Source organism: Arachis hypogaea, chromosome 9 (assembly GCF_003086295.3).
Source record: "Arachis hypogaea cultivar Tifrunner chromosome 9, arahy.Tifrunner.gnm2.J5K5, whole genome shotgun sequence".
NCBI classification, from domain to species: domain Eukaryota; kingdom Viridiplantae; phylum Streptophyta; class Magnoliopsida; order Fabales; family Fabaceae; genus Arachis; species Arachis hypogaea.
Genome location: NC_092044.1, coordinates 2,235,871 through 2,262,345, shown reverse-complemented (window position 1 = coordinate 2,262,345; position 26,475 = coordinate 2,235,871). Strand labels below are relative to the sequence as shown.

At 25.4% G+C, this 26,475-nt stretch overlaps 6 long non-coding RNA genes across 6 annotated transcripts; 1 reads left to right on the top strand and 5 right to left on the bottom strand.

Annotated features, from left to right (window-relative positions):
• Positions 1-3,667: 3,667 nt before the first annotated feature.
• On the bottom strand, positions 3,668-4,194 carry LOC112712841 (uncharacterized). Its single transcript, XR_003157921.2, has 2 exons — positions 4,037-4,194; positions 3,668-3,913 (listed from the first exon to the last, which is right to left on the bottom strand). It is a non-coding gene; the product is annotated as an uncharacterized lncRNA (long non-coding RNA).
• Positions 4,195-6,891: 2,697 nt separating this feature from the next.
• Positions 6,892-8,059, bottom strand: LOC112712840 (uncharacterized). Its single transcript, XR_003157920.3, has 2 exons — positions 7,465-8,059; positions 6,892-7,132 (listed from the first exon to the last, which is right to left on the bottom strand). It is a non-coding gene; the product is annotated as an uncharacterized lncRNA (long non-coding RNA).
• Positions 8,060-11,836: 3,777 nt separating this feature from the next.
• On the top strand, positions 11,837-13,925 carry LOC112712839 (uncharacterized). Its single transcript, XR_003157919.2, has 2 exons — positions 11,837-12,074; positions 12,693-13,925. It is a non-coding gene; the product is annotated as an uncharacterized lncRNA (long non-coding RNA).
• Positions 13,926-15,930: 2,005 nt separating this feature from the next.
• On the bottom strand, positions 15,931-16,856 carry LOC112712838 (uncharacterized). The gene is made up of 2 exons (XR_003157917.2): positions 16,717-16,856; positions 15,931-16,313 (listed from the first exon to the last, which is right to left on the bottom strand). It is a non-coding gene; the product is annotated as an uncharacterized lncRNA (long non-coding RNA).
• A 4,941-nt stretch (positions 16,857-21,797) lies between these two features.
• On the bottom strand, positions 21,798-22,617 carry LOC140174930 (uncharacterized). The gene is made up of 2 exons (XR_011865076.1): positions 22,487-22,617; positions 21,798-22,061 (listed from the first exon to the last, which is right to left on the bottom strand). It is a non-coding gene; the product is annotated as an uncharacterized lncRNA (long non-coding RNA).
• Positions 22,618-23,574: 957 nt separating this feature from the next.
• LOC140174929 (uncharacterized) lies at positions 23,575-25,014 on the bottom strand. Its single transcript, XR_011865075.1, has 2 exons — positions 24,897-25,014; positions 23,575-24,796 (listed from the first exon to the last, which is right to left on the bottom strand). It is a non-coding gene; the product is annotated as an uncharacterized lncRNA (long non-coding RNA).
• Positions 25,015-26,475: the final 1,461 nt, after the last annotated feature.

Genomic DNA, 26,475 nt, shown 5'->3' with positions numbered 1-26,475 from the left:
ATTTTTATTTCATTTCTAATGTTTGAAATATTTTAATTTTGTTCTAAAAATTTTTAATATACTCAATGTTATCTAATCGCACGTAATTTATTTATTAGTTAATAAATTTAATCCATATATATATATTATTAAAGATAGAGAGATTCGAACTCACGACTTCTAGATGACCATAAAAATATTATATCATTTGAGTTATAGATTATTGACTTAATTCTAATATATTAATAACATAAATAAATTTTATTTTATTTTATATATAGACACTGAATTAGATTATCATATCGATAGAATTTTTTTTTTTGCGGTAACTTTTTAAATAGTATAAAAATTAATTATATAATATATAAATATTTTATATCATTATTACATTAAAATTAATTTTTAATTATTAATGATCACATGGATAGCTCCATACACAATGAGGATAACTACACTCTGAAGAAGATGTGGAGCCATACTTCTTGGTGCAGTTCTCTTGACACTGTTTTTTTGCACGGATGTGATTGTTCAATCCACAATTCACGACACGTCATCGCTTTGCTCACTTGAATAGTTGTTGACATAGCTGCAAAATATTAAAGCAGAGTTATTAATAAAACATAGGATATTTTGATTTAGAACATCAAGTTTCCAATAAATAATTTAATCAACAACAACAACAACAAAGAGAGCATGGGATATGAAGGATTGATGAACCTGAAACTAAAAGGACAATTAATAACAGATTTGTCATTTTTCGGCAAAAATATGAATAATTCTTAATCTATCTTGGTTTTCTTTTTGGAAGATATGCAACCCCACAAGAAGAACGGGGTATATATATATATATAGCCATATAGTTAAGAATAATGTGAGAATTAGGTTTACCAAAATTTTGATTTTAGATTAATTAATATTTAAAAATATATTAATTTAATTTTTTAAGATAATAAATAATGGGTATATTATGTTTTTTTTGTCAATTTATCAAATAAATTTAATGATGGTGTTTATGTATATCATTAATTATAATAATGTATTTGTTTATAAAAGATCGTTTTGTAAATAATAGTCTTTGAAATTAAATTTTATCTATTTTGTTAGGGTTTGTAATAAATAAAAATAATTAATAAGAATTATATAGAAATTTAAAAGATAATAAATGTCTTACTGTTTAAAACGATATCATTATTGTGTTCATGTAGTGCGACAACAATAAAATACGTCATTATAAATAATAAAATACATGAATAATTCTATTTCGTTTTATATTATCTATTGATAAAAAAAATAACATATTTAACATTTGTTATTTGTGAATGACTTAATTAATAATTTTTTGATGGACTAATTAATACGAGATTACATTTTTTGAAAACCTAATAATTAAATATTCATTTTGCTGTGTCTTAAAAAAGTTTTCAAATACGGACCCAAAAAAACCTTTTTCTTTATAAAAAATGGACATAGACTAGGAGCTGATTTTATAAAACTTTTAGAATAAATATTTATGTTCTCAGAAGTATATATATTTTATTTTTTGATAAATAAAAAAAATTATGTGCTTGTATTTATAATTTTAAAAATTTAAGAATATTTTTTAAAATATTTAAAAAGTATTTTTTAAATTGTTTTATGTATATCAGAATAAAAAATTTAAAATAATTTAATATATTAATAAATATTTAAATTTATTTTTAACTAAATTATTAATGCAAAATTGAATTCATGATCAAAATTTATTCTCCTTACTTATGTCTATTTTGATCATTTTCAGTTTTAAAAATTATATCAATCACAATTCTTGTTAGTTGTTACTTATACTTACTGAAAGTAACTTTTAGAATTTTAATTTAATTTTATTAAATATAAATACTACAAATTTTAAAGATAAATTTAATTAAAAAATTTTTAAAAATTAATTTAAAAAATAAATTTGACCATTTACTCGATAGTAATTAAAACTATTCTTACAGAAGACTTGCATATATAATTAAAAATCGAATTATCTAATTTCTTTATTTTTATTAAAATGCTTATATTTCATTGCCATGCAAACCAGCAAAATATGACCAAAATTTTAACATGCATTTCGCTATCTTTTAACAAAATACAGAAGAATGCACAAAATGTTAATTTTTTCAAAAAATATACAAATTGATAAATGATTATTTAAAAAAAATTCGTTTTGCAGAGCCTAAAGAGCTCAATAACTCTTGACAAGTTACAACTTTGAATTAGATTGTGTCACTTTGAAATCAGATAGTATTTTTTGTAGTAGTTTAAAGGGTTGGTTTACTTTTGGGTAAACACGAAAATTAAAACTTCTATAAATACAAATATCTCCAATATATAAAAACCTATTGCACATAAAAAAATAACATTTTATAATAAAAATAATAAAGTAAATAATTATTACTGTAACGTTTTGGCTGAAAATAAAAATTTTAATAGAAAAAAAAACCTAATAAATACTAATATATAATATATAGATATATATATTATATATAAATATATATAATATAATAAATATTATATTAAATTTTTTTATATTAGACCGAATCCTTTTTATTTTTTACAAAATCCAATATAAATATCTTAATTATAAAATCTATAAAAAAATACGTTAAAGTTATATACCGCCGCAAGTGATATCAACCTTCAGATTTTAAATTATTTTATACATCTAAAAGAATAAGTTTTAAGTATGTATTTTCATTAACGTTTCATATATACCGAAGGATTACGAATTTCATCATTAACTTTTAAATATTCACTTAAATTATGAAAGGAAAAAGTATTGAAATTATGATAACTAAAATATTGTAAAATTATGTGTCACGTCTATATCATGTCCCCCCCCCCCCCCCCCCCAAGACATCTAGAAGACACGTACACCTAAAACATTATTACATTATTAAAAGGGATAATTACTGTCCCTTCTTTTTCTTTGTTGTCCACAGTATCTCTTAACTCAATAGGTCAAGAACTAATTCGTCACAGATCAGAACTCTATTTAAAAATCTGCCGTTGGTCAATGAGTTACTGTATATACAAGGCGGAATTCGAACTCCCAACACTTGTTTAAACAGACGAGTGAGTTGACCATTCGACCAACTCAAATTGATTTAGTGTCCCCTCTTGATTGCTGCTCCACTGCTCCCTCCAATACAATCTCAAAAGCTACTTTATAGAAGAATTTAGTGTTTTGTCCTCTAATAATATATATTAATTGAAAAATCTTTTATTAAAAATATAAAATATTTAAATTTTAATGAATTTATTATTTTGTATTTATTAAAAAATTAAAATCTTCTACCAATAGTAATCTTATTATTATGTGTCTTTAGAACCTATATTAATTAAACCTTTTATAAAATTGAAACAACATCTCACATTTATAAATCATTTATATTATTTTAAAGAAATATAAGAATTATAATTGGAATACACACTCTTCATGCGTAGTATACGATTGTCTAAGATGTGAAAATTTATAGGTGAGTAACCCGGACATAAAAACTAACTGAACAAAATTGGTTAGTATTGGTATTGCTGTTAACAGAATTAGTTTGTGTTAGTTAGCTTGTGATTAATTTGTGATTGTTATAACAGAATTAGTTAGTTTATCTTATGTGATTTATAGTGTGACAACTGGCACTCTTTTACTATAAATAGTTAGAGTTAGTTATTGTTGAACTCAACTTTCACTTTACTAAATATGTTATATCATTATTACATTAAAATTAAAATCATAATTAATAATGATCACATTCGTAGCTGCATACGCAATATGGAAAACTACACACTGAAGAAGATGCGGAGCCATACTTTTTGGTGCAGTTCTCTTGACACTCTTTGCACAGATCTGATTTTTCAAGCCACAATTCACGACACGTCATCGCTTTGCTCACTTGAATAGTTGTTGACATAGCTGCCAAATATTAAAGCAGAGTTATTAAAAAACATATGATATTTTTATTTAGAACGTCGAATTTTCAATAAATAATTTAATCAACAAAAAAAATAGAGTATGGAATATGAAGGATTGATGAACCTGAAACCAAAAGGACAATTAATAAAAGATTTGTGAAAGTTATCTTTGTCATTTTTCAGTTAGAAAAAATGTGAATAATTCTTACTCTCCGTTTTATTTATTTTTTTTTGGGAAGATGTGCAACTCAACGAGAAGGAGGGGGTATATATAGCCATATAGTTAAGAATAATGTGAGAAATAGGTCTACCATAATTATGATTTTAGATTAATTAGCTTTTAAAAAGGTATTAATTTAATTTTTTAAGATAATAAATAATGGGTATATTATGTTTTTTTTTGTCAATTTATCAAGTAAATTTAGTGATGGTATTTATGCATATCATTAATTATATAGTTACATATCTATTTATCTATAAAAGATCGTTACATAAATAATAATCTTTGGAATTAAACTTTATTTATTTTATTAAGATTTGTGATAAATATAATAAAAAAATTAATAAAAATTATATAAAATTTCAAAAAATAATAAATACTTTAATGTTTAAAACGGCATTATTTTCATGCTCATATAACAATAATAGAATACATCGTTATAGATAATAAAACACATAAACAATTTCATTTCATTTTATATTATTTATTAATAAAAAAACATAATATGTCTGACGTTTGTTATTTGTAAAAAATTTAATTAATATTTTTTTATGGACTAATTAATACTAGACCAAAATCTTCCAAAACCTAATAGCTAAATATTCATTTTGCTGTGTCTTGAGAAAGTTTTCAAACACGGACCCAAAAAAAACTTTGTTTATAAAAAATGGACATACACTTGGACCTGATTTTATAAAATTTTTTGAATAGGTATCTATGTTCTCAGAAGTTTATATATTTTATTTTGTATAAATAAAAAATTATGTATTTGTATTTATAATTTTAAAAAATTAAGAATATTTTTAAAAATATTTAAAAATTATTTTTTAAATTATTTTATATATATCATAATAAAAAACTCTAATATAATTTTATATCTTAATAAATATTTAAATTTATTCTTAATTAAATTATTGATATAAAATCGAATTCATGATCAAAATTCTCCTTATTTATGTCTATTTTAATGATTTTGAGTTTTAAAAATTATTTTATCAATCATAATTCTCGTTAATTAGTTGTTGTTACTTATAGTTATTGAAAGTAACTTTTATCATTTTAACTTAGTTTATCAAGTATAGATGCTACATTTTTAAGGAAGAATCTGATTAAAAAAATATTTCGAAAATCAATTTGAAAAATGAATAATCTTTTAGAAACGAAATTGATTATTTACTCAATATTAATTAAAACCTTTTTATATAAAAGAATTGTATAATTAAAAATATAATTATCTAATTTATTCATTTTTATCAAAATGCTCATATTTCATTGCCATGCAAACGAGCAAAATATGACCAAGGTTTTAACATGCATTTCGCTATCTTTTAACAAAATACAGAAGAATGCACACAGAATGGTAAATTTCTCAAAAAATATACGAACTGATAAATAATTTTTTTTGTTTAAATAAAAAAAAACTTTTGGAGAGCCTAAAGAGTTCAATAACTCTTGACGAGTTACAACAATACTAAACTCACCGCAAGTGATATCAACCTTCAGATTTTATAACATCTAAAAGAATAACTTTTAAATATGTATTTTCATTAACGTTTCATATATACCGATCAAGGATTACGAGCTTCACCATCTATGATGCACGGACACGGACACGGACACGGACACGGACACGGGACACGACACGGTACGGGACACGCCGACATGCGAATTTTAAAATCTTATAAGATACGGGGACACGCATACATATAAAATATAAAGTATTTTTTTAGATAAATCGTAATGATATTTTAATATTTTATTGATATTGGAATATAAATTAATTTTTTATTATTTTTAATATTTTATTTTAATTATATCAAGTATTTAAAGTATTTTTTAATAAATAATAATATATACTATATCTAAATTTATTTCAAGAATATATGTTAACAATAAGACTGGACACGCTGACACGTGATAGTATTTAAGTGTGTCCAAGTGTGTCCGGCAAAAATTTTTTATTTTTTATTAAGACACGGTTGGACACAGCAGATACAAGTGTCGGACGAATATCGAACGAGTGTCGTGTCTGAAATGTGTCTGACACGCAGACACAACAACTCAACCAAGTGTCTGTGCTTCATAGTTCACCATTAACTTTTAAATAATGAAACGAATAATAAAGTATTGGAACTATGATAAGTAAAAATATTGTAAAATTATTTTAATTAATTTTCACTATTTTCTCATTTTTAATATTATACTAATATCTTTTTCCTTTTCTTATTTCAACAATATTCTTAATTGAGAAATATCTTATCTAAAATGTCGAAATTTATAGTTATTTGTGATTGCGAAATTAAAGAATTTTGTGTTTTGATGACAAAAAAAATAAATGAAGTCCAAGAAAGTCTGGATGGACTAAATGGGCTCATTCAATTCTTTTAAATTTTTAATTTAAATAAATATTTTTTAATTAAAAATTGAAAATTAATTTTTAGACAATTAAAACATTAATTTTGGACTTTTTTTTGCTTTTTAATTGGTTATTCAGTTAAAAATTGAGATACTTTTATTAAACTTGAAATACTTGGATTAGATCGTTAAAAAAATTGTTTAATAAATTAAATAAATGAAAAAAAATTAAATTAACTAAACGTGACAATTTATTATATACTTCAGATCGAAAATATTAAATATCTCATTTTCACGAACCTATTTAAAATCTAAAATATATCCATTTAGAGATTAAGGAGGAAGCTCGACCTATTTTAAATTCTAATATCTAATCTTTCTCTTTGTATATGTAATCCCACATGTTGTAAACATAGACAAATTCTATGAATTCATTAATTAATAGTTAATTAATTAGAACACATACAAAGACGCAAATACAATGTGATATATTTGCGCAATATCCATATGAAGCAGAGCCATATTTCCTTATGCACTCTTGCTTACAAGGAAGATACCCAACTGAGGTGCAACCTTTCAGATCACTCCATGATTCTACGCATGCTGTATTGGCTGCTCTTGCTACTTGATTTCTGATTGAGATTGCTGAAAATAAAAATATTTAAACAAAGCTAATTAATTAAATTAATTAAAGAAGATTTTTTTATATAGAACATTGAATTTTTCATATATATATTTCTTTCTTTCCAAAATAATTGTCTAGCTTTTAAATGTTATTTGGTCTTAAGAAATTGCATATTTCAAAAACAATTAGATAATGTTAAATATTTTTTTCGCTATAATTACCATTTTAAGTGAAGGAGATAGATAGTAAGTGAAAAGAAAGAATAAATTTAAGAATGGAATATATTTTTATAAGAAAGAATGAAAAGTGGGGAGAAAATAAGCACGAGATAATAATGTGAAGATTGATGAACCTAAAATCAAAAGGACAAGTGAGAATATGTGTGACAAAGTTGACTTAGCCATAATTTTATTAAGCAAATTAAAGTGGATCTATACTTCTCAATTTCCACTCTTGTAGATCAGAAGGATTGGGTATATATAGGAAGAGATGCATTTTGCAACAACATCTGTGAGATTTTAAATGAATTGATATTTTTTTCTTTAAATTTTATATTGGGTATCCTAAAATATATATAAAGGCCGGTGAATTATTATTAGGTTTAATAACTATAGCAATATTGATTTAATAAAACTTGGTTTAATATGAAAAGATAATATAACTTGGCGTTAATTTGAGCGTCATCGGATCTTCAACAACAATTTTAGATAACCACAAGTAAAAGTGTAAAACCACCACTAAATCATTTTGCAGCATTTTTTAAAGTGTCTAATCGTTGCTAAATCACAAGAATTTTATTGTGGTTTTTTATTATATTTAGCGACAGTACTAAAGCGTCGCTAAGTTAACACAGCTTTTATGATATTTTTGTTATATTTAGCACTGGATTTAAATTGCCAAAAAATTTCAAAATATTATTTCAGAAGTTCAAATCGTCAATAACACTATTACATTTTTAACCATTTGCTATTGATGTATTCATTTTCCAACCATATGTATTCAGATCGGGATAAAATATTGCTAAACTCTAAAGAGAGTAAATAGTAAGATTCGTTTTTGAAAAATCATTCATTTTGTAAATTAGTTTTAAAAATATTTTTTATTTAAATTCGTTCTTCAAATATTTTAAGTTGGTCATATTAATTTTTCTGTCCCTTTCGTTGTTCATGGCACCCAAATTTATTAATATGACACATTAAGTGATACCAAAACACATATTACAGTTTTAATTAGTGATTAATATGATAAGTTTATAAAATTAGACCAAATCAATTTTAAATTGAGATATTTTAATACCTCAAGATCCCCTCAATTTAGGATTGATTTGATCTCAATTGACGGATGGACTAATACGATTAATTTAAAATATTCGAAAGACGAATTTTATTAAAAAAAAAATTTACGTACTAATTTAAAAAACGAATAATCTTTCATTTTACTCAACAATAATTAAAATTTTTTATACAAAAGACTTATATAATTAAAAATCTAATTATCTAATATTTTTTTCATCAAAATGCTTATAACCAGCAAAATATGACCAAACTTTTAACACGCATTTCGCTATCTTTTAACACAATACAGAAGAATGCACAAAATGGTAAATTTTTCAAAAGAAATATACAAATTGATAAATAATTAATTTTTTAAAAATAAAAAATCCCCTTTTGGAGAGCCTAAAAAGCTCAATAACTTTTGACAACAATACAAAACCCACAGTAAGTGATATCAACCTTCAGATTTTATAACATCTAAAAGAATAAGTTTTAAATATGTATTTTCATTAACGTTTCGTATATACCAAAGGATTACGAGCTTCATCATTAACTTTTAAATATTCACTTAAATTATGAAACGAATAAAATATTGAAATTATGATAAGTAAAAGTATTGTAACATTATTTTAATTAGTTTTCACTATTTTCTCATTTTTAATATTGTACTAATATCTTTTTCCTTTTATTATTTCAACAATATTCTTATTTGAGAAATAATGTTATATATCTAAAATGTCTAAAATTATAGTTATTTGTGATAGCGAAAATTAAATTAATTTAATTATTTTGCTATTGAATTATTGCAATGAAGAATAACTTGGTTAATTTTTTCATAAATTCATAAGCTCCAAGTTTAATTATTTATTCAATTGCTGATGTTATTCAGCTTATTAGCAATATATATACACGTTCATTAACTTTTGATGCTAAATACTAAGTGACCCAACGCAAGAAATTTTTTTTAGTTGTTTTTTGAATTTTGTATAGACTTTATTTAATTTTTTTTATGCTGAATTTTCTTTTTTAGATTCAATAAGTGGAACTTTATACTACTTATATATGTAAAATTTATGATATTATTATATAAAATTATTTTTTAAAAAAATTAAATTAATAAAATAAGATAGATAAATAATTATATCTCTAATAATATTATATATTTTTTAATGTTGTTGTGCTATTTTTGTTGTATTTAAAACAAAAGCTCATTTTCACATTCACACAGGATGGAACTTAGTTAAAACAATGGGCTATAATCTCCTAAATTTTTTATAAAAAATTTAATAATATTTTTTTAAAAAAATAAAAAATAGTTTAATTAGCTCAAATATTTTATTATGAGTTAAAATATTCAGATTCAATTTAAAAATATGTTGGATTTGAACTAAATTAAGTGAATTTTTATTAATTTTTACAACACATCAAATAAAATAAAAATGTAAAATTATTTTATGAATAATATATATAATATTCTAATTTTTTATTTAACTGTTTCTTATATTATAAACTTAAAAAATAATTATATTTATAAATTTTATTTTAATATAAATATTATTATTAAATTTTTGCCTATCAAAATTTTGTTTCAAGTTTCTGGACACGGTTGGAATTTAATTCTGAATTAAATAGTTAAGAAATCTAATAACGTGTTAAATGCGTTAACTTTCTTATTAGTTATGTGTCACGTCTATATCATGTCCCACCAAAGACAACTAGAAGACACATGCACTTAAAAAATTAATTATATTATTAAAGTTTTCCTTTATTTGACAATCCACATTAATTTTTTAAAAGGGCTAATTGTTATCCCCTCTTAATTGCTGCTCCACTGCTCCAATACAATCTCAAAGGCTAGTTTATAGAAGAGTTTAACTATTTTGTCTCCTAAAAATATAAATATTTAAATTTTCAATATATTTATTTTGTATTTATTAAAAAATTTAATTTTTTTTATTAATAGTAATTTTATTACGTATTCTTAAAATAAATATTAACTAAATTTTTTATAAAATAAAAACATTTTACATTTATAAATTATTTATATTATTTTTAAGAGAAGTAAGACTCATAGTTATAATACACATATGTATTATAATTGTCCGGTATAATTGTCTAAAATGTGAAAATTTGTAGGCCAGTGACCTAACAATATTTCCATTGTTCGTGTAGCAGCAGCATCCCATTTTAGTCACATGAAAAAGTTTGATTAATAGTGGATTTTTTGTAAGGCAACTTGTTATTAGTAGGGTTCTAATTTATTTGGTACATAAATCCAATTTTAAAATTTTAAATCGTTGGAGGTAGTTAAAAATTTGATAAAATTATATTGACATACAAAATACTTAAATCTAAAAAATATTAAATAAAATGAAAAGAAAATGGGCGAACGATAACTAGCTATTAAGATAGATAGAAGAAATAAATGTTATTAGTTGATCTTACGTGATTGGGATTAAATTTATCATGAAATTATTTATTATAAAAGTTTAAATTGATAGAAAAAGATAATATTAATGATTATATCTCTAATATTTATTCTTAAATAAGAGTCTATTTTAAATTTGTTTGATTTTGCATAGGTATTTTTTATTTGTCTTATACTTTTTTTTGAGTAATTAACTAAGAATCGAACTATAGATTGATTTTTCAGACATAAAATTCTAATATTATATCATAAAATTACTCATTCTAAAAATTTAAACTAATAAAAAAATTAATATTAATAATTATATCTCAAACAAATTAAAATGGCAAAATGATGTAGCTTTTGAAGCGATCTCATAATAATAAGTACCAAACACTTTTTTTTAATAACTATCCCTTTAAATTTTTTATTTTTTATTTTTGGTTTACCCAAACAGTATACTCCAATTCGACAGGTTAAGGACTAATCTGTCGCGGATCTGAGCTCCATTTAAGGGTCTGCCGCTGGCCAATGAGTTGCTGCATGCACAAGGCGGGGTTCGAACTCCCGACACTTACTTAAACGGACGAGTGAGCTGGCTATTCGACCAACCCAAGTTGGTTACTATCCCTTTAAATTTTGATAGGACTAAATTGGATCCCACTAGGGAGACAATGGACTATTTGTACAATATGTATAATGGGTTATTGAGTTATAAAATGAACATCTTCATACTATCTAGAATAATCATCCGAGTACTATGGATAATAAACATATTTTCGAAAAATTAAACTAATTTTGGAGTTCACTAATGATCAAACTCTTGACCTTTCGGTTCTAGCGCTCTAATACCATGTCATGATATCACTCATCCCAAAAGCTTCAACCGATGAAAAAAGGTAACATTAATGATTATATTTCTAATACTCTATAAACCTCTATTGTACAAATTATATAAATATTTTATTAGTTTCTCGTACTTTCCCGACTAAATTTTGTACTATTTAATCTCTCAACATAAAAAAAAAACCATGAATGTGCGGATGGGCCCTCACTTAGATATAGAGTAAACTGAAACATTAATTAAAAAAAAAAAGGCATTGTGAAATGAATCTCCACTTATATATATACCCCCTCTACTAAAATTATTTCTGGAGTTGCGTACGTACACAAGACATTAATTAAGATTATGAACTATATATTTTCACTGCTCTTGCATTTCTAGAAAGATGACTAACTTCACTTCCGCAAACATTTTCTTACTTGTACTTCTGGTTTCAGGTTTGTGATATCTTGATTTCTCAAAAATTAATTAATTTTTTCTTCCACTTTCTCTTTCAATGGTATATAATTAATTCATATCCATATTCTATAACCATATAATAAATATTACTAATGTTTTCATCAAAACACTACTAAAAATTTACTTTTTTTAACAGCAATAAAAATAATGACTAAATTATTTACTAATAATTATTAGATATTATTTGTCTTATATTTTATTACCAAAACATTTTAACGATAGCTATACACTTATCGTAAAAAAAATTAATGAAGGTAAAAATTATATAATTATCGCAAACACATAAGTTAAATAAGATATATAGTGATCATTATATTATTACCATTAAAAATTTGCTACTAAATATAATTTTTATAGTGAAATATATTTTTTTAAACTTTGCTTTTTGTACGAAATTATCCAATTATCTATCCTAAAAAATTTAAACTATCAGATAGAAGCACACAAATATATATCCATACATATAAAATAATGTCCATTATTTACACAATACAAGAATTTTTTTTTAACTTAAAATACACTCTTTTAAAAAATGAAATTACTAACTAAAAATCACATTAAATAATTATATATCTAATTATTTGACTATTTTACAGTTGTGTGGATGACAAGTGAAGTGGGAGGTGAGAGATGTCAAGTAGTTTGGTATGATGCAGGTTGTGATGAAGGCATCTATGACTATAGTTGTGTTCAACAATGCAAAAGGCAATATGGTTTCTGGGCCTTTGGATACTGCAAGGTATCCCTTTGTGAATGCAACTATAGTTGCATCTCTTATTAATCACAACAGAATTTATGCCTTTAACGGAATAATAAATTCCATCTCTCAAATAAGATCAAAATAATTAGTGAACTTGTATCAATTAACTATCATATATAATTTTATGAGGAGTGCTACACATACAAGTCTTTTTGACTTACAAGTCTTACAAGTTACTAGGCCTTTTAATACGTTTATTCAACGTTTCCTATTTTCAAAGCGCTACACTCAGAATGGTTCTTCTTCTTCCTCCTCCTCTTCCTCTTCCTCTTCGTTTTTTTTCGATTTTCATGATTTCTGAAATCAAGTTTTGAAATCGTTTTGAAGAAGAAGAAGTAGAAGATGAGGAGAAAGAGAAAGAGTTCTGAATTATACAACGAATTTTGGGTGTATTTCTTAAATACTTTTGGTGTATTTTTCGTAATCCTTTGGGTGTATTTCTGTAATCCTTTTGAAGATAATGGAACTTCAGAAATACACCCAAACGATTACAAAAGTACACCCAAAATGATTACAGAAATACACCAAAAGGATTACAGAAATACACCAAAACGGTTACAGGAATTCACCCAAACGATTATAGAAAATACACCCAAAGGATTACAGAAAATACACCCAAAGAATTTAAAGAAATACACCCAAAATTCGTTAAAATACATCTTATGCATAATTCAGAACTCTTTCTCTTTCTCCTCCTCATCTTCTACTGCTTCTTCTTCTTCAAAAACGATTTCACCATGAAAAATCGAAAAAAAAATAAAACAGAGAGAAAAGAACGTAAATGAAGAAGAAGAGGAAGACGATGAAGAAGAACGTGCAGAAACGAAAGAAAAGGAGAAGAAGAGGAGTAAGAGGAAGAAGAACGTGCAGCAAGAAGAAGAAGAAGAAGGAGAAAGAGAAGGCAATAAACGAAAGAAAAGAAGAAGGAGAAGACGAAGAGAAAGAAGAATGGTTGGAAGCGTGTTTTGAGCGTTAGTTTTAATTGAACTTGTAAGGCTTACAAGCCTTAATCGCTTGTATGCGAAGAATTACTCTAATTTTATATATATATAATTATATGATTATGCTACGTCCTACGTGTATACTAAAATTAGCCAACAAATTAAAGTCAGTCATAAGTATAAAATATATGTTAAAATATAAATACATATTGAAAATAAATTAAATTATATATGTATTTATATACAAATATATTGGTATCTGATTTTAGTGTACGAATTGCATTTTCGATAATTATATATATCCACTTTCAACCTTTTACACTGACTAAAAGTAACTTACAATATATTATTACTAAGGAAAATAATCAGAAAATCATTTAACAAGATCGAGAATATTAGTTGTTGATTAAAAAAATATATATTAACATCACTTTAATTTTCGAAATGTACATTTATTTGTGAAAGAATAGAACTTGAAAAATGGGTAATTAATTAATTGAAGTCATTGGCATATATTTAATTTAAATGGTTAGTCTTGAGCATATGTTTTAATTAACCTATACTAAAATTTAGGAGAGTATCCTAAATCACTCTTCCGTTAGAATGCATAACAATCGGGTCATGGAACCCAAGAAGAGGAGAATCAAAGGTTATTTGATTAAATTACTGACAGAATCAAAGGTTCTTTGGATGAATAACTATGAGTTCAAGTAAATCAGAAAATAGATATTAATTTAAATTGAAGTCTATTTAATTCTGCAGGTACATATATATATATATATATATATATATATATATGTAATATCTTTTTTTTGTATTTTCTTTTTCACATTTTTATCTGAATATTAGAGCAAAACATAATAAGTTTTCAACAATAATTGAAATGATAAAGCAATAACCAAAACAGAAAGGACAAATAGCAGCAGTTGAAGGAACCGCCACAAACAATGTTAAAACCAAAATAGTTGATTGCGGCTGTTATAATCCCAACGCAAAATCGTTATCTTGAGGTGGTTACAAACCTCCACCAAATTATGTAGAGATTTTAAATTTGTCAAATGGCTACAAATTGTAGGAGATGAAAATGGGCCAAATCAAGTCAAGCTTTAGTTTAGATGAGTATGACTTATGTCATAAATATATGTTCAAGTCTAAATTTATTATATTTTATAGGTTTTTTTCAGGTTCAAATTCGACTTATTTAAAACCTCGATAATTATAAGCACATGAATCTATTTAAAAAGTCTGTTTTGTGAATTATATCTCAAAACAATAATAAATTTAAAAAATATAAATTAACATTAAATGCATTCTTTAATTTATTATTCACAATTTATAAATGACAATTTATTTATATATTAATTGTTAGTCACATATCATAAATTCATAACCATACTTACAATGCATAAACAAAAGCTTTTTTTTAAATTAAAAAAGTTAGAATCTTACCTAATTTTAGACTATTTTTTTAAAACCATAATCTATGATCTGATCTTTTTAATAACTAATAAACTTAAAAATAAAAACTCAAATTTGACTTGTTTAATAAAACGAGCTAAGTAGAGTCAAGTCTATAACGATCAAACCATGAGCTCCTGTTGGATAGTCTAACCTACTCCACCACTAACAAACTGCCACAATTCTCCACCGCTATAATATTGGGTTTAGAAGCAGTTTCTAGCAAGGTTGGTATAATTGCCGCAAAATGTTTGCCGCAAAGTTTGCATTGGTGGTTGATTAAGTGCAACTAAAACCATTTAGCAATGGTTCAAAATCATGGCAAGGCCATAAAAATTACTGCTGCTATCTTCGGATGGTGTTGCAGATAACTTTTAGAAAGAAATTTGTCGTATACTTTAGTTTTCAACAAATTTAACTATTAAATATTTTATAGCGAACTAGTCTCTATATTAAATTGTTCGAATACATAGAGAGATTTTTTATTTTTTTAAATATTAAATATTTTTATGTCTTTATTAACTACCATCGTGAGACTAATTAGTCTACATTTTTTAATTAATGTAATGTTATTAGATTAATTTATATAATAAAATAAAAATTAGAAACTGATTTATTAATTAATTTTTCTGAAAAAAATAAAGTATTAACTAAAGGTTTTTTAGGCCGATTAAATTTTGTATCAACAGTCAACTTTAGATTCTTGGAATTAACGACAACATGGAGTCACATTCATGCATACAACAATCATTTAAAAAAAAAAGAATTTCACTAGAAATACATTCAATGTGGATTATCTAATTAAAATATCTAATCTTCTTCCTTTTGTAATTGCATATGCATAGTTTTAGGTATAATTAAAGATGAAGCAAATTGTAATTAGTGTTTTTTAGAGCAAATGAATTTGCATACACAATTGGGATATTTGCAATAGCCATAGGCCGAGGAACCACGTTTGGTACTGCATTTAACCCAACATTTTTCTTCATCGCAAAAGCTATCATCCCAAATTACTTGGCACACGTCACCTTCAACCACTTTAATTCTCATCAACACCACTACAAAATATTAAAACACAATTAATAATAATAATATAAAAAATTGATTTAGAGTATTATTAGGGCTTGTTTGGTTTGATTTTGGTTTTTTTTTTCCTCATTGTTTTATGTGCTTAGAATTTTCTTAATAAAAAGTGAAATAAAAAAATAAAGATAGAAAACGTTAATTTTTTTTTAGTTTTTACAAAATTATAAAAATAAATATGTATTTTTCACAAATTAAAGTAAATACTTGTATTTTCAATAGATTAATCAAGGACATATAAAAAAATATTGTTAGAAATATAATTATTTATAAACTTTCTATTACTAATTTAGAATTTGATCTCTGTTATTTCCAAAAAAAAAAAAAAAGACAGAAGTAGATAAGTAAAAAATTTTGAGATATGAAGGAATGGCGAACCTGAAACCAAAAGAACAAGTAAGAAAGTATTTGTGGAAGTTATTAACTTAGCCATTTTTCTTACAACCAGCATGTGCATGCACACTCCTAATTAATAATCTTAATCTTGATATCTTTTGTGGATGGAACTTTGGAGGAGCAATTGAGGGTATATATAAATATATATATATATATATATATATATATATATATATATATATATATATATATATATATATATATATATATAATTATAGGTGAAAAACCATGCCATTTCATAATGTCTAAAAGATTTTGAAATCATCAATTGTTATTTCTTTTATATTATTATTATTATTATGTTGTATTTTTTAGCAAAGGCTCGTCGTATGCACGGTTGGACATACATTTTTATTGTGACGATAAATATTTAATTGAAATATAATTAATTGAGTATATTAGTTATATATTCTGAATGTTGCAGAAAAGATTTGATAGGTTCTAATATTTAGAAAGCAAATATCAAAACAAATTAGTATTTTTTGTGATATATTTTTATCAAAAAAAAAAAGAGAAGATTCCACATGATTAAATTTGATATTGAAAAAGAAAAATTCATTCATGAAGATTGGCCTTTAGTATATATAGTTTACAATTCTTCAAGTATGAATTTAAGAAAAAGAAAACAATTAATTACTAATCCATATTTTATACTATATGCAAAACAACAATTGTGATGAGTTTGGAAAACTCTAATTTAGTTTTGATGATGAACAAACATTATTGAAATAATTAATTACAAAATTATTAAGTGGATTTTCAGTTAACATATGTTAATTAATAATTTTGTGGTGCAGGTTTTATATTTGGGCCGAAATAAAAAGAAAGATCTCAAGCCCAATAAAATAAATTTCAGTCCCATGTAATTCTTGCTGTGAGATTTTTTGGCTGAAACGGTTTTACCAGATGGGCCAGAAAATCTTGTTTCTATAAGCCTTCCTATGTATTCATTGCTTGATCCCAATTTCATCAGGAAAGCAAATGTTAACCAAATGGGCCAGTTTTAATTTCAATGTTACAAGCCCAAATTCTATTAATGATAATTGGTTCCAATCTTGATCCGAAACCAAAGAAAAATGAAAGCAAAGTGCTTCCAACGGAACCAAGCTTTAACCATGTGATGGATTTCAAAATCTATTACATTGTTAATTAATGCATGGGGAATATGAGAGAGAAAAAAATTCAGCTGAATTGATTGATGGCTATTATGACAAACACGCCACTCTAAGCTAGGGAAGTAAAAGCAAGCTATTCTCAATTAATTTGTTTAACCACTTTGTATTGCTTTTCTTCAGATTCTTTTCTTTCTCTCATCTCTTTCTTGTTTCCTCTTCGGTCTTTGTCCAGTAAACCATGGACGCCGTGCTCATCAACAAAGAAAAAGAAGGAGTTGCATGCATCAAGACCATCAAGTTAATGATGGTAGGAAAAAGTAAAGTATGTAGTGGCTGAGATTTTCACCAAATGTGGTTAGATTTGGTGAGGTAATCTCGAGCTCTTCATGCTCAGAAAAGGAAGATGAAGATTCGGCCAGCAAGGGAGATTCTTGAAGCATGGCTTGTCTTTGATTCTGCTCAACCACCACAGGAAGTAGCTAGAGTGGCGAAGTGATGGTTGAGGCAGAGATTGAAGCAGATGAAGTCATCATCATCATCAAGCATCAAGGGCCAGAAATCCATTTTGGAGAGCAAGCAAAGGATGGAGAGCTCGGATTGATGAAGAGTGATGATCAAGGAAGGACTAGAGGTAATTGCATGTTGGTTATTGCATGTTTATCTCTTCTCTCTGTGTGTGGCCGAACCGGTTTGTTGAAGGAGGAAGAAGTTGGTTCGGTTTTGACTTCAATAAGTGGAGGCTCCCCTCTTCTATAATAAGGGTGGACAACCACTGTTTGGAGCAAGGAGAAAAATTTGATAGTGCAAGGCACAGAGTTCTCAGAGCTACCTGAGCTAACAATTTTCTCTTCTCCTTCAATGTTCTCTGTTTTGTAATTTTTCTGTTTAATTTTGTCATGTCTTGAGTCTCATGGAAAAAGGCAAACAAGTGAGGTTTGTATAAAAAAGCCATAGAGCGGAAAAAGGCAGAGAGAGCAAAATTAAAAGAAAAAGCCATAGATGTCTTAGAGGTCCTTTGTTCATCTATGTTGTGTATCATGATTCTGTGGAAATCCTCTTGTAAGTTGGGTTAGCACTTTACAAGTTGTAATCAGATTGATTATAGTGAAATTCCATCATGATTGTGATGGAGACTGGATGTAGGCTGCACTGCACTTAGCAGCCGAACCAGGATATATCTGGGTGCAATCTTCTTATCTTTTCTACTCCATTTCTGTTTTCAACAACACAGGAGCAAAAACCAGAAGTTTCTCATGCCAAGTGACGAGACAAAAAGAAAAGTCTCGTGGCTAGGGACGAGACAAAACAAAAAGTCTCGTGTGTAGTGAAGAGATAAAAAGAGTTAAAGTTTCCAGAATTAGTCTGACAAGTCAGCAAGTATTATCAAGCAAAAAGGGGGCTAAGATTCAACCCCCCTTCTCTTAGCCACTGAAACCATCAAATTGATTGAAGAATTTTCTGTTAGAGATATAACCATTAATGTTACCTTCTCCTATCAGCTTAAGCTTTTGGGATGAGTAGTTTCATGACATGGTATCAGAGCTCTATGTTCGAAAGGTCAAGAGTTCGATCCTTGGAGAACCCCAAAAGTGAAAAAGAATAGAAAATCAAGCAAACCCAAAAGAGAGGCTCTTGCTTGAGGGGGAATGTTAGAGATATAACCATTAATGTTACCTTCTCCTATCAGCTTAAGCTTTTGGGATGAGTGGTACCATATATTTAATTTATGTTAGAGATATAACCATTAATGTTACCTTCTCCTATCAGCTTAAGCTTTTGGGATGAGTAGTTTCATGACATGGTATCAGATCTTTATGTCCAAAAGGTCAAGAGTTCGATCCTTGGAGAACCCCAAAAGTGAAAAAGAATAGAAAATCAAGCAAACCCAAAAGAGAGGCTCTTGCTTGAGGGGGAATGTTAGAGATATAACCATTAATGTTATCTTCTCCTATCAGTTTAAGCTTTTGGGATGAGTGGTTTCATGACATGGTATCAGATCTTTATGTCCAAAAGGTCAAGAGTTCGATCCTTGGAGAACCCCAAAAGTAAAAAAGAATAGAAAATCAAGCAAACCCAAAAGAGAGGCTCTTGCTTGAGGGAAAATGTTAGAGATATAACCATTAATGTTATCTTCTCCTATCAGCTTAAGCTTTTGGGATTTTCTCCAAGAATCATATCACATATAATTAGACAGTTGGTGAACTTGAAATTGAAGAACAAATTAAAGAAGAAAAGATTCTCTCCTACCAACGGCGAAAATATTAAAGGTGCAACAGCTAGGTTGATAAAAAGAAAAAAATTTCCTACATTAAAAATGAGATTTTAAGCTCTGTATATGATAATTTCTTTAAGAAAGAAGGCAACTGATTCATACATAATTTCATTATATACACAATCCTTATTCCTTGTTATTTGAGTGTGGTTTTACCTTTTTTTTTCTCTTGTCTATATAAAGCCTATGATGAGATATACAAAAGGTAAAGAGAGTAATAAATCATACAAAAGTTATTTAATTTTTTATTTGAGTATTTAATTTTCAAAGTGTGTTGGATTTAAAATATACATGCATAGTTCTCTTTAATTAAGTTGGGTTAGCACTTAAGTAAATTAATAAGTTTGGGATAACTTAAGTATATTACAAGAGTTTAGATCTGTTAAAATTGGTGATTGTTGTAATCTATCTTAATTATAATAAAAATTCTACTATCATTATAACATAAATCACATTGTATTTCGTAATTAAATCAGAATATATTAAGAAGTTACTCTTTTTTTTCCTATCCTCTACAACTTTTATTTCAGATCTATTTTACATATTCAAGTGAAGACAATTTAAAATCTCTTGATTTATCAAATTTGCTATAAAACTATGAAAGTAGTTCTTTGATTCAACTCTCTCTCTTCTTAATTCACTTGAAAACCATAATGACTAAGAGAGAGGACCAGAATTTAGTCCTATAAGCTATAACAATATTTCTATAAAATTATATAAAGGAGACAAGATCTCCTGATAATAAATATACTGCCTTCGGTAACAAAGATTTGTTTTTATATATATATATATAAGAATTAAAATTTCCTTTGCAAATAACTTATCTAATTTGTTGTTAGAATTTGGATATTAATTTATTTGTCTACCTCGCCCTATAAAAACTAATTAAAGAACAAGGAAAATTTTAATCCAGCCACAGAATAAATTGAAATTACACATTTCCATATATATAACTAATTATTTCCTTAATCCATAAGTGTATTAAAAGCAGGACAAATCTTTTTAATTTTTGTTTTTGGATAACTCTTTGTATAATAATGGGACAATTATTTTCAATACAAATATAGAAGATTAAATGAGTGATTACCGTTCCTCCGTTGAGGTAGTTAGGAGTGAATATGGGTCGGTTTAATTTGGGTTTAAGATGAAATTAGAACCGAATCGATTAAAATATAATTAGTTCGATTTAGTTCGAATTTGTATTTTAGTTCGGTTTAGGTAATTGGGTACTCGATGACTTTGAAATTGATAAAAAAACTAAATTTTTATCTTAAAAATTCAACAATAACATCAATAGAAATAATCCAAACATGTTAAATACCAAATACATTAAAAACTAAACTCATTAAAATCTAAACATATTAATAGTGAATAATCTTTATCTAATGAAAATACAAATTTTTTAATTAAACACCAATTTTTTTTATTTAATTAATATATGATCGGGTTTACGGGTTGGTTCGGGTTTTGCATCCCCAGAACTGATATCCGAACTAATCACTAATAAAAGCTATTGGTTTGGTTCGGATTGGACCCGATTACTCATTGGTTCTAGAACCAATTTAATTAGTTCGATTCGGGTTCATATAATCGGATACCCGCTATCCGTGCTCATCCCAAAGGTAGTAAAGTAAATTATCGGTGACAATACGAAAATATTTGATAACAAAATAAAATTAACCAAACACAACAAAAATTTATTTTATTTAATATTTATTAATTATAGTAAATAATAAATATGATAAATTTTAATTTTTTTTCTTTCTAAAATTACTGATGGCAATAATAGTGGCAATGACAATAGGGAGGAATGCAATATGCAAATGTTGAAGGAGCCGGAGGATGAAGCCTCTCACATAACTCTACACAAACTCCACCTTCGATGCATGCATCAGCCCATTGCTCTTCACAATATTTTCCATTTATTCTCACCAACACACCTACATACAAATAAAATAATTTTAAATGAAATATATAGAGAACAAAACAATGAAATAATAATAATAAATAAATAAAAGAGAATTGAGGTTCCTATCTATTGTATTGAAATTAGTTTTTAAGTCCTCATATGATTTAGGTATATATATTTGAAGTTAACTACCACCCTACCTCTTTTCCGTTTTTTTTTTATAATTTCATTTTATTTTTTATGCTGTTTAATTATCTCATTATAATTTTCACTTTCAACATAGAAATCCAAGCTTTCAACTTTCAAGTACTTTTTCATTTGTGTGTGTATATGTTATTGCAAAACATAGAAAGACAATTTGAAAAGCTGATAATTTATTTTCTAGATGCAAAGCAAGATAATAAGAATAAGCTATGAAAATGAAATTTGAAGGAGTTGATTGAATGGCGTATAAACCTTCAAATAGAAGAACAAGTAAAAAAAGGGTTATCATGGTCAACTTAGACATCTATCCAATACTAATTAAGCGTTAATAACTCTTAATGATTTGATATCTTGTGTATACAATACAATGGAAGGGGGCTTGTAATAATGTTATATATACACATGTGGATATTCATTCTCTACTTTTAAAATGAATTTTAAATTCAATTCAATTTCATTTTTGTTCTATTATAATATAATGTATGTTTGCGTGTATATATATATATATATTAAGATTAATGTTTTTTGTTAAGTAGATATACGAATACTAATAAATTTTGAAAATTTTAATGCATTTAATATATTAAAAGTATATTAGAAATGTTAAAACTTTAACATTTTTTGCTTTCTTAGGCACCTACTGACAGATTTGGATCTCAATTTGAAATTTTATTTTAGAGAATAAAATCACACTTTATCTTTTTAAATAAAAATTTAAAATTTAGAGAATTGAATTTCTATACTGACCAAACCCAATTTTTTTAAGTCATGATTGTTAAATGTATGGTTATTTATTCTCTATTTAATAGCTTAAGTTTTTTAAATAAATAATTTCATTACATAATCAGAATTCTTATCATTAACTAAATAAAAACTGTTTAAAATTTAATCATTGTTATCTCCAAAAAAAAAATTAAACATAAAACACTTCTCTTATTTGTTTTTCTTTGTGTGTATAATTTTTTTTTATTCACGATATCTCTCAATTCGACAAACAAAAAATTATTCGTCGCAGATATGATAGTAATTTTTTTTCATTTAACATGTTTAATTTAACCAAGTACTTCACATTCATTTATATGTAAATTAAAACATGATTAGTTATTCATGTATTTTTTTTATGAATTAAAACTTTTAAAATAGATAATTTCATGATATAATATCAGTTTTAGCAAGACATGAGACTGATTTATAGAGGGGCAGTATATATAGCTGAAAATCCATGCCATTTCATAGTGTCTAAACGATTTTGAAATCATCAATATTTCTTTTATACTATTATGTTAGTTGTATATTTAGCAAGAATCCTATAATGATGAGTATAATTGAACTTGACACAATTAATAAAAATAAGCTCGAATATTAGATATTATTAAAAAAATATAAACATGAAAAATAATTAAAGTGGATATGTGAATGTAAAATGTCAAGATATTTTTTCTTCTTCTTAAATCATTCTCTCTCTTTGATGAACTCATTATTCTCTATTCCTGATTTTCTAATTTTTGCAAATCCATCTTCTATACAGTTACAAATCCATCATACACACGAATTTTTATTGTGACTAGAGGAACAAAATTTAGTCTTATAACAACTATATAAAATTTAGTCTTACAAAATTTAAATGATTATCGTTCTTCCATTAGTAGTAGAGTAGTATAAGTGGTTGTAGGCAAAGATAAATTATTATATTGTAATAAATATATAACTACTATGATAATAAAATGTAATTATTTATGTATTATTTTTATTAATTTAAATTTTAAAATAAATAATTTTATGATATAATACCAAAATTTTTATGATCAAAATATCTAAAATTTAATTTTTATTTAAAAAATAAAAAAACCCACTAGACTATGGATCAAAAAGAAAAAATAAACACTAAAAAAAAAAAAACATCTATTGAGCCGTTTGACTTGGCCCAGACTTGCTTGTTGTTGGTCCAGGCTTAAAAAAATTAACCTGATTTATTTTTTTAATTATGTTTAATTGATTAATCAATTTTACAGTGATGATTATTCAAATGATTATGTTTTATGTATACTAAAATTAGCCATTAAAATTTGTTATTGGTATAAAATATATGTTAAAATATAAATATACATTAAAAATAAATTAAATTATATATGTATTTATATATAAATATATTGATGGCTGATTTTAATAACTATTATTTTTAGTATACGAATAATATTTTTATTATTTAAATATTTGTTTCTATATATAATATTAAAAAAATATTATTTATATACTAAAATCAATTATTAAAATTAATTATTAATATATTTATATATAAATATATATAATTTAATTTATTTTTAATATATATTTATATTTTAATATATATTTTATATTTTAATTTTAATATATATTATGGTCAACAATTATAGGTACAAACACAATTGTGATGATTTTCACAGCGCCCAAATGACATGGATCCAGGATGATTTCGCCAACACTCTGGACGACAAGTGTCAAATTTGTGGCAATAAGGACTCTGCCATTGTTCTTCACAAACCGCACCTTTAGCCACTTCCATGCTCATCATTGATACAACCGCTGCAAAATATATAGAACACATTTATTTTTGTTCAATAATAATAATAATAATAATAATAATAATAATAATAATAATAATAATAATAATATGTGAATCAACCTGAAATCAAAAGAAAAACTGATAAAAGGTTTCTCATGGTTAACTTAGCCATTTACCCAATACTCAATTTCTATAACTGTCTCTCTTTTTTTTTTTTAATTTAATATGCAAGTGTAACTCCAAGAAATGAAGAGTTGTATATATAGGTGCAAATTTATGCCACTATTTTCATATAGAGCGAGAAAGAGAGAGATTATTTTTGTATAAAAAATTATATAAAATAATATTTTATATAAAAAATATTATATGCATATAAAAAAATTAATCATTAAATTAACATTATATATTATATATAAATGCATGTGTTGTTTAATTCATTTGTAATGTATATTTTGTAATTTAATATGTATTTTATACGAATAGTTGATTTGGTAATTGTTCTTTTATACACATATATAACTGATTTTATATAATGTTTTTGTTATCAATTTAACAGTTGAATTTTAATTATTTATTATATATCTTTTTTACGGTAAGAGTACATTTCTGCTGTGGAACTACTATACATAAGTGGGAGAAATTCAAAGAGTCACTTCATTCTATGTGAGTTCTATGGTTAATTATAAACACTAATTTCATTATACATATTAACTAACCCTTCTTTCAGTTAATAATCCTCTGTTATTAACTTGTCATTATTATATTCTCAGAAGTCAATATAGTTAAGTTTAATAGCATATAGCTAATAAAACTTGGTATTTACAAAGGGTACATAAATGTTGGTATTCATGAAAAGTTAACGATGGTACGTATTGCTCTCGTTATAATATTTTAATATCAATTATCAATGACAATGGCTAGCCAATACACTTTATCATCCATGCTATGATAATAATATTACATGACTATTATTCTTTCCTTAATATCTTCATTTTGAACAATTGGACTATGTGGTCACTTCAGGTTAGACATAAAAGAATAAAGTATTATTTTATTTTAAACGTTTGAAATAAATATCAATATTATTTTTGTTAAAGATATAGTTATGCCTCTCTTATATTAGTATTATTCTATTTTTATTGTAGAACATGTTTCTCAATTTGGTCACTAACACTAAAATGATAAGGATTTTAAACTATCGCTAAATATATTGTGATAGTTTAAAATAATCACTAAATATAAAAAATATAAGGGTAATGAAAAATGACATTTTTAAACTGTCGCTAAATATATTGTGATGGATTAAATTAATCACTAAATATAGGAAAAAATATCATAAGAATTAATAATTTAATGACAATTTTATATCATTGTTAAATATAACATAAAAAATATCCTACCAAATGTTATAAATTAGTTTCGATTTTTTAGTTCCAAAATCCTCACAAACAATTTAGCGATACTCTTTACTAACAGTAATTCAAAATTATCACCATATCGCCTAGCATGCGCAAATTGGTGATGCTTTTTTAATTTCTCGAAAAAAAATTTTAACCATCGGTAAACAGTAAAAAAATATCGCAAAAATGCTGTTTTATTATAGTGACTGGTGCACGAAAATTACACTCACACTATGTAATTCCGCACAACTAACCAGCAAGTGCACTGGGTCGTCCAAGTAATACCTTACGTGAGTAAG